Below are 10,365 nucleotides of genomic sequence, written 5' to 3' on the forward strand. Positions count from 1 at the left end.
AGTTTAGTAATTCACATCCACGCACATAAACAACAACATCCCTCACGCTGAAACACACAGTTCAAACAACGACACATTCGTCGCATCCAATCACCAACCATTCCATTCACGTGCATTATAAACAACACCGTTTCACAACACGAACACGCTTCCCAAAATCCAACCTCTGGGTCCACGTCCCGGGAAGCGGTAACATCGGTCGATACGACCGATGGCTGAAGAGGCTCTGGTAACAATTTACTTTTCACTTATCTTCGCCATTAAAATTGAAATTCAAATTCTTGTAATGATTCGTTTACTTGTATTCAAATGAATTTTTGTTAATTATATAGATAAAATTTTTTCACAGCAAGTGAAAAAGATTCTAAACGATTGCTTTACCAGTATTTCTCATAGAATAAATTGAATGTGCACAAAATGCAGAAGAGGATTAACAAGCGCAATACACATTCTATTGATAAATACAGAATGTGAAATTATAATAAACGAAAGCTACACGCTGCGAGTGAAAAATTTAATTTGTCTAAAGGTTTTAGTATTTATGTATTCTATTGAAAGTGCACATTCTACAAAAAATCTTCATAAATGTTATAAAGAAAGATACGTAATTGGGATTAAAATGTTTATATAGTATTTTTATTGCATTTATTTTTAAGTTTAATTATTAAACAAAAAGAAAAAATGTAGCAACGAGTTACATAAATTTTCCGGCTTTTATGAGTTTTATTTTAAAAATAACATTTACATTATTAATGATAATAAATAACTAAAGTTTCCTTTGGCCAATCTTTTATTCGAATTTTCATATAAAATAGCAAAAGATTTAATTTTCAGGATAGAGGTGAGTTCACCGATGCTCCGTTTGATGCATACTGGAATGTACCCAATGGCAATAATTACTCAACACAATTAACTACACTTAAATATTTATTAGACGACACGAAAGTTCGTACAGTACACGTGTAAATAAGACAATATTCGTGGTAGCATGCGTTATCATCGCAGAGAGAGTTTACAAATTTCGATACATTCGAATTTGAACTAGAATTCCCACGTTACGTAGCAAAGAAAATCAATCTTCAACGTCGATCAACAGTTCTCGTTGAGGCAAAACTTCGGGATATTGGAGATAAGTAGCACACAACCGGATGGGCAACGAGAAACCGAATGATACACAGAAATCCAAAAGAGGCACTCAAACGAAACTGCAGATGGATAATAGCATAGAGGCACAGATCTTAAAAGCTTAAAGAACGGGCGGCAACTGACTAATTCAGGTATCGCTCATCGTATTCGTAGATACAAATGATTTAAAGAGATATCTAACGGCCGGGGGAAAGGTTTTACAATCGAGCATCTGTTGACACTCTCTCAGATGAAAAAGTTGCCCCGCTCTGGCTTATTTAATCAAACGAAAAATTATAGGTCAATATTTTATAATAGTATTGCGTGGCAAGAAACCATGTTTAAATCGTGGCGAGAAGACACTATCATGTTGGTCGGTGATGGGAGAACTCTCTGGTGAACGAGTGAGGAACTGGCGGTTCAAGGTCTGGATGATCTGTGGTAAGACTCGAAGATTATAGAATGTTCGAGGTTCGGATTTAGCGGAAAAGTTCTAGTACCTTCTGTTCCCCATTTAATTAAGCACTGCAATTAGTGCGAGTGAGGCAGTTGAGCGAGTTGATACATTTGAGCTTGTTCAGAATATACCGCGAGCGAGGTTTATTTGAAACGTCGTTGCGTCCATGTGCAATACTGGATTTCATACGTCATTTTAAATTAATAAGTGCTGTATTTACTTCTATTGTATGTTATAAGTGTTTTAATAAATCCGTTAACGTTTTTCGCGCGTTTATTTAATTTTTGCTTATTTGCTTTTGGTTTTTTGGGGATTGGAACAAATATAGACTATTCGAAGTCTCAGTTCATAAATGTCGTTGCATAACTTAGCTAGGGCTTTGATGCCTCCATCATCTAGATTCTAGAGCTTTGATCCATTCTGGCTCTATATTGTCTAGGCCAGAAGTCTTACTGGGTTTAAGTTTATCAATGATTTTTACAACTTCCCATTTGAGTATTGGTGGGTCTTCTAACTCCCTGAGAGATTTAATCTTCTCCCTGTAGCCTTGGAATATTTCCTTTCCATATTCATATCACGTTTTCATTATTCCTTCCATCTCCAAGATTAGGGGAGACCGGGGCAACTTCGGCATGCGGGGCAAGTTTGTCAAGCGCTTTTTTTTAAAAACAAATTAAAAGGAGACTTTGGTTATAGGTTAGGCAGTTGAGTTTTATTGGTGGCTTGTTGAGTGTAGTGTTTTTATTGTTCTCCAACAAGCGTAGTTGAATTATCAAGCAAATTTTCATTTTCGTTCAATTCCATATAATATTTTTTTTCCATTTATATTGAATTGGCAGGTTTTGTTATAATTCCATGATAACGAAAGTTACTTTTCCTGTTAGAAGGATGTAACTTCAACTTATTCACGTGGCCAGATCGTGGCTTGGCATTCTGTTCTCAGGGTTGTACTTAATGTTTCGAAATCATGACTAGCGGGGTAAGATCGGCAACATAAAGCCACATTAGAAGCAAAGGATAAAAATCAAACAGATGATAAATGAAAACATGTTTGCATTTGTTATTCATGTATATATGTCTTTGAACTTGCATTTCGTTGTAATAATATTAAATGGGTGTTGGATTTGTATTTCTTTGTTTTAATAGTGAATTCCAACTTATACATTGTTAATAACATAATTTTATATACGTGCCTATCTTGCCCCATTACTGTTGCCCCTATACCAGGGGCAACTTTAATAAAAATAATTAAAATAATTACAACTTTACAAAAAGAGAGAAGTTGCCGATCTTGCCCCTATACCCGGGGCAACTTCGTCAATTTCTCTCTTCTTGTAAAGTTGTAATTATTTTAATTATTTTTATTTCCAAACTGATTTTAACCAGTTCTATAGTAAGGTAACATTCCAATAGACAATATGCAAAGCTTTTTTTTTCAGTTTACAGCAGTATTTATTACACAAAATTTAAGTAAAGCTTAACATGCCGATCTTGCCCCGGTCTCACCTATTCTCCCATTTATATCTCTTATATCTTGTGCTTGAAAATTTCGTTTATAAAAGTTACTTCTCTGATTTTTTCATGGAGTTCTTTTATTTTATTTTCTTTATCCAAACTTTCAATTTCTTCACATTTTTTGTTAAGCCATTCTTCTTTAGCCTTTCTACACTCTTTTATAGGTCTTGTTAACTTTTTATATCCTGGTTCATTTTTCAAACCTTTCCTATTTTCCATCATGTTTAGAATTTTATCAGTCATCCAAGATTTGCTAATTTTCCTAATGTATTCTGGTAAGTTATTAGCAGTAGCTCCACTTATACATTCATTAAAGGCATTACATACTTCATTGATATCTTCTATTGATTGATTATATTCTTTATTTATTTTATTGTTATTGATTTCTCAATTAAATTCTTCATTAAATTTTACTTTTATGTTCTCTTCCTTTAATATTGCTGAATTTAACTTCTTTGATACTGACTTTTGCTTACAGGTTTTTAGTTTAATTTTTGCTTTCACTACAATTGGATTATGGTCTGAATTAACATCTGCTCCAGGATACGACTTGTCTTGTTTTATAATATTTCTGAATCTTTCTTTAATCAAAATGAAGTCTATTTGATTCCTGGATATGTCACCTGGACTTTTCTTTGTATACACTCTTCTTGCTGGATGTTTAAACAAGGTGTTGGTGATTATCATCTTATTTTCCTCGTAAAATTGAATGAGTCTATCCCCTCTTTTATTTTTCTTACCAAGCCCATATTGGCCCATGCATTACGATTAGTGATGTAACGAATATTTGGTTACTATTCGGTATTCGGCCGAATAGGCCGAATACCGAATAGTACCGAATACCTAATAACAGTAACATTCGAATAGTACCGAATACCTAAAAACAGGAGTAATAAATAACAAAAACACAGTAAATTAATCATTTTGGTATTAGATTTAATGTTATCGGGTTAGTGTTGTTTGTTTATATTTATTTATAACTTGTAACATGCACAAAATAAAAAAGAAAATAATATTAGTCGCATGTATTACAATTTATAATTACAAAGATCAGCACACGTACACACCTATTCGTTCGAGAATCGTCGCACATCTCAGGGTCTGACCCTGCCTATCCTTCTTTTTAAGCGCTCGTCTTTGCTCTTCCGTTTCTCTTACTTCTATCGCTCTAATCCATGTATGCCTGTGCATACATCGTAATACGCGCTCACGATACTTTCGATTCGTCACTTTTCCGTCGTAGGGTTCCCATTTTACAATTACGTGACTCAGCCTGGTGATAACGGAGAAGAGAGACAGATAGGACGTCGGTAAAAGTCACAGTTATGATTTCACAGATTCAAGACAGCTTGGTAGCCCGAACGGTCCCAGGCTTTCGCCCATGCACGCTAAGTGAGTTTCATTACAAGCATTTAGCTTTCTGAAGTCTATGACAACAATTGTTTGGCATTGACGGCCGCGAATTTCGCGCCAATAAGCTGCTTCGACTCGTTCGATTATGTTATCAACTCAATTTCATATTTATTTTCACATTTTCACTTCGCGGTTCTTCTCTGTTCTTTTTCCGTTATTTACAAGTGTAGGTCATTTGATATCATCATTTATCACATACTTCCATGACACTCTTGTCTATCGGCTACAACTGCCAAGGATTAACGCGATTGGCGAAGCGTAGTGACAGCAGGCCAATAGAGAGCAGGGTCCTTGCCATAATGCAGTTTACGCACCAATTTTTGTACGTGTGTTAATCAAGCTGAATAGTTGGGCGAATATTCGGCTATTCGGCCACGCTCCTGGCCGAATATTCGGCTATTCGGCCACGCTCCTGGCCGAATATTCGGTATTCGGCCTGAGGCCGAATATACTATTCGTTACAACACTAATTACGATATCTTCTCATTGCCCACTTTTGCGTTAAAATCACCCATAACCATGATTATATTATTCGATTTTTCCAATTCCACGGAATATTTCAACATCTTCTACCTCATGGCCAATTGTGGGTGCATAAACCTGGATTAGGGGATGTCAAAAGGTTGAGTAGCTATCTTTACTGCAATGATTCTCTCGTTGATTGCAGTGAAGCCCTTTATTGATCTTGTTATACTATTCTTCATTATGATAGCTACTCCATTTACACGTGCCTCTGCTCCTGAGTACATCATTGTATATTCATTCTTGTTTAGCTTTCCTAATTCTGTCCATCTTGTTTCACAAATACCCATAACATCTAGCCTCATTGACTTTATTTCTTGAATTAGATTATCAAGTTTTCCCGGTTCATACAGTGTTCTAACATTCCAAGTTTCTATGTTAAGGAGTACATTACTGGTCTTCAGTTTGGGTATTTCCTTCTAGGTGGGGTTAAGATAACCTCTTAATATTCTCTAATATTAGAGTCAAACTTACTATTCTCAGGACACAACTCTTCTTCCCTGTAGCATTCATTAGAGACACAGTTCGCAGGGGGCTCGATCTTGTCCCTATAATTCATTATTTTAGTGGTAGCGGTTTTCATGGCTTACTATGGTGGAGGGTACGTCGTGAGGTTCCAATCTCTTTCACGGTGACTGGCCACATCTCACTTTGGATGCCAAGAATGTGCCCTTAATATGTCACCTACTTGTTGTCATGCCCATTACGCCATTGATCTTTGATAGTAGATTCTACTGCCGTTCCAGACTTCTGGCCATTCCAGACTTCTGGCCATTCCAGACTTCGTGCACTATAGAGTGGCACACCCTAACTACCAGTAGCCGATGACACTACTGATACTTAGACTAGCCCGCCAGCCGAGGTGGTTTCCCAGAGTGTGGCCGTTGGCATGCACTACCTCATGCATTATCCTCATGGGGAACAGTCTACGATGATCCACTATTTCAGTGCGGCTAACATTTTCAAAAGTTACTACTCCTCTAAGAACCCCATACAATGCTAGTTGCAAATAATAAAGCAAATTTGTACAAAACATTAAAGGTTTTTTTTAAGATTGAAGTTTCTAGTGTAGACAGTCCGTTAAAAAGCTTAAATTCTTATTTAAAAAAGAATATTTTTTGGGAAACGTAGTAGTGGTTATTTATGTATGCATACCGAATATATCAGTGCTCTGTGAAACCCATTGGTCTCAAAAATATAAAAGTATCACAACATTCAAGGAACATTATGTGCAAATCGTTATGGCGCTTGTAAAACTATCACTAGACGGGTAACAATGCAACGATTAATTAAAGCTGATTTTCAAATGCATTGCGCTGCTACAAAAACAGAATCCATTGTTAGTGTTTATTTCATAGCAAAATATTCAGCGCTCCTGCAACCAGTGGTAAGTAGGGGAAAGTGGTGCAAGATGGGGCCATGGGGTAAGATGGAGAGCGCTTTCATCTAGCTGTTATTTGGGGAACTAAATGACAACCTCAAAAGGGATCACGGAACGAGAGAACGTCCGAATCGCTCTCTTTGTTTGGAAGTAAGACAATTTTCCATGTTTCAGCAATACTTCATCTAATTTTACGCCCGCTACAAAGTTTCTACAAAGTAAGTATCATTGTGAAGTTTTAATTACCTTTTAGATGAAGATATTATTGTATTCGAAGTAACTTTTAAGACTGTAATTGTTTAGTTTTGAAATAAAGTTAACCCGTGTTTGCAGTCAGTGTGAAAAGTGCACGTTGGGGCAAGATGGTGGCCATGAATATGAATTCTGTTGCTGGCTAGAGGCTTTATTTTATTTATGAAAACATTTTTTAAATTTAAATACTATCTTAACAAGAAATAAAATGTGACATAACAATCAAAATAAAAATTTTTTCTACGAAAAAAAATATCGTCTGCTTACAAAATAGCGAAACTGGGCATGCGCGAAGTGTCAGTATCGTCTGGTAAAGTAAATACGAGTAAGTCCAAACTTTATATTTATTTATTAATTTTTTCTCTGTGCTTCGATGTGTTTTATGATTAATATTCATTGCACTTTTGCTTCGATATATTTATCGTTAATGTTTTAACTGCAGAATGCCTCCTATTGTGGAGGGTTATACCAGAGTCGGTAGATTAACTGGTCTTTCGACTAATAGTTCAAACTTAGCTAGAGACAATATTTGCCGCTAGTCGGCGCCACTGTTAGCAGGAGATCGTTGTTCTTGCTAGGTATATACTGAAGTCAGTGATTTTGACCTATAATAATTGTTTTTTTAGCTCCATAAAAATGCCAACGTGCTTTGTGCCAGGATGCAAGGCAGGATATAAGTCATCGAACGAGAAGAGACATTTCTTCCGTGCTCCTAGCGATAAGATTGAGGAGTGGATGCGATGCATTCCANGAAAGACCAGTTAATCTACAGACTCTGGTTATACTCTGTATTTGCAGAGAGTGGGCTAAATGTAGCCGTTGTGATAAATGGCACACTGTTCTTGTGCCAATATTGAAGAAAACGACAGTTTAACCATTTTAATTTGTCCTTGTATATAAAAATAATATTCCCATCTTACCCCATGGGTGGGGCAAGATGGTGCATTTACACGTAATTTTAAAATATTAAATTTTCTTGTTTTTTAAAAAATAAATTTTGTATTATATATTATCAAATGTTGTAGTTGCTGAGAATAAAAAAATTATCGTTCTCATCAAAGTGGTTGTCATCTTATGACTTTTCAAATCTTAACGTTCTCATCTTGCCCCACCTTCCCCTACTCTTCAATCAAAAAGTGTTAACTTACTTCAATGTGCAAATCACATAAAAAATCACAGACATCACGAGAAAACACCGTGGAAATGCGGTTGTTAAAAGTCAAAGTGTTATAGCAGAGGCTGAAACAATCGCCGAGCATCTTGGAACAAATTTCAATATGCCGCGAGTCATAAATTATCAGAAACATCGTGCGAATCCACCAGCACAGACTCCTAGGGAGTTTTGGAGATCACTAATTATTCCGTACATAGATTCATTAATAATGTCTCTGGAACGGCGTTTTTCTGAAGAGAACTTGCCCTCATTCCCATTGCTTACGTTGCACCATTACGTAATGCTTGATACGACGTATGAGGATTTTTTTAAAAAACTACAATTTTTTGTAGTTACTACAATTTCAATGATTTCCTCAGTGAAGCTGAACTTTTGTGCAATCAATGGAAAGGAAAAAATATGCCAAATGCCGAACTGAAAGAGATAGAACAAGCTACACTAGTTAAACGCAATTGTTCTTCCTAGTGTTGCCACCAGGCCGGTTATCGCCTGGACAAACCGGTTTTTAATCTTATGGTCCGGATTAATTATTAATTTGTCCGGTTTTCGTAGACATTGTAAAATTAAGGTTAGTTCACACTGAGCGAATAGCGAAAGCGAAAAGCGATTGTGAATTTTACAGAGCCAATCATTTGCAAGCGAGATAAAACGTCATCTCAAAAAACAAAATGGCCGCTTCCGATATTCCATCGTCAACCACGTCTGTTTATTTATTGAGAAAGAAAGATACGTCAAAAAGAAAACGATGCTGGATGAGAGGAATATTAAAAATCCGTAATTACAACATTTACTCTATCGCGTGAGGAAGTTTCTGTAACCATCTTAAAAACAATGATAAAGTCAACAATGACAGAAAATCGACTTGTCGGTCTTTTTGTGATGAGTGTACATAAAAAGATGGTTCTGGAAGCTAAAAATAAATTTAAGAAAGAAATTTTGACAAGATTTAGCCAGAACTCCCGTAGGCTAGTACTGAAATAAGATTTAGATAGGTTCGAATAGCATTGCACCTAATTACTTTCAGCGTTTTCAATTGTTCAAATAAAACCATTTTTTAATAAACAAAGTTATCTTATTTTTGCTCTCACTGGAGAATTTTGGGCGAATTTTATTCTGTGATTTAGGCATCATAAAAACATGCCAAAAAAATAAATAAAGATAAAAATTCATTCTTTAATAAAAAGTGATTTTTAAAAAAAAAATATCATCTGAATTTGTAGGATCTATTAAGGATAAAATATAAATTAATATCGGACACTCATGTTTGCAACTTTATTGTAGTTCTAGTCAATATAGACTATATACGTAGGCCTATATATTTTAAAAGTGGAGTGCATGAGGTTTCGACAGCTTGGCACCTAGTTTAGTGCCCTTGACGGTTCTAGACAGACGGGCGGAAATGTCTCCTCGAGGATTCAAGACGGAGATTTCCTTCCATGTGATTTTTCCTCATTGTCTTACGAGTTTCTTCTGAGCTAAGATTAAAAAAGGTTCAACATCGCTAGTCTAGATAATTTATTGTACCCGATGTCAATGTTCTTTACGAAGTTCTGTAATTAAAACATTTTACAATAAAGCATTCTGACTCAACAATTATTTTTATTTTAATATGTACGAATATATATATATACATATTACTTTATTAAGCGACTTAGAATATAAATTGTTGTCAAACAAAATTAAAAAATCGACAGGTATACGATAATTTCGTACAAAATAAATGACTATTTAAATGCTTAAAACGAAAAAAATATATTTAGAAAGTAGCAGTGTAATTAGTCAAATTTTCCATTCATAAAAAAGACCTTCAAAATTTTCATTTTTAATTATTAAATACATTAAAAATATCTTTATGTTATTAGAATAGTTTATCATATTATCATATAAATATGAAATAGGTAACTTATATAAAATTACATCTGTATTAAAAGATTATAGTCTATTTACAATATTATAGAGCTTCACACTTTTTTATTCTGAGATATCAATGTTTTGCCAGGATTTCAACATACCGCTTCTGAAATAATCTGCTTAACTCGTCTCAGCTAACGAAAACAAATTTAAAAAAGTTTTATACTGTGCATGTCAGTTAAATATTTAGAATATTTTAAAATTCAGATACAAAGAAATAATAAAATCTTTGTTGAAAGAAAACTTCTATGATAGATGCTAACTTTTAAATTAGTGTAAAGAAATTTGAAAGTTTAATGCAATTAAATGGCTAAGTCGTTTTAAATTGATTTATTATTAATGAATATATTTTACGATTTAATAATTAATAATTACATTAATTAATTTTAATAGTGTTGAATCATCTCCCTCAACCTATCTGATTTAAATGTACTGTACAGTACTGCGGTCATATACAGTACGTACAGTNGGCTAAGTCGTTTTAAATTGATTTATTATTAATGAATATATTTTACGATTTAATAATTAATAATTACATTAATTAATTTTAATAGTGTTGAATCATCTCCCTCAACCTATCTGATTTAAATGTACTGTACAGTACTGCGGTCATAT

Source organism: Centruroides sculpturatus, unplaced genomic scaffold, assembly GCF_000671375.1.
Source record: "Centruroides sculpturatus isolate CEXI.00-Female unplaced genomic scaffold, Cexi_2.0 scaffold1985, whole genome shotgun sequence".
Taxonomy (NCBI): domain Eukaryota; kingdom Metazoa; phylum Arthropoda; class Arachnida; order Scorpiones; family Buthidae; genus Centruroides; species Centruroides sculpturatus.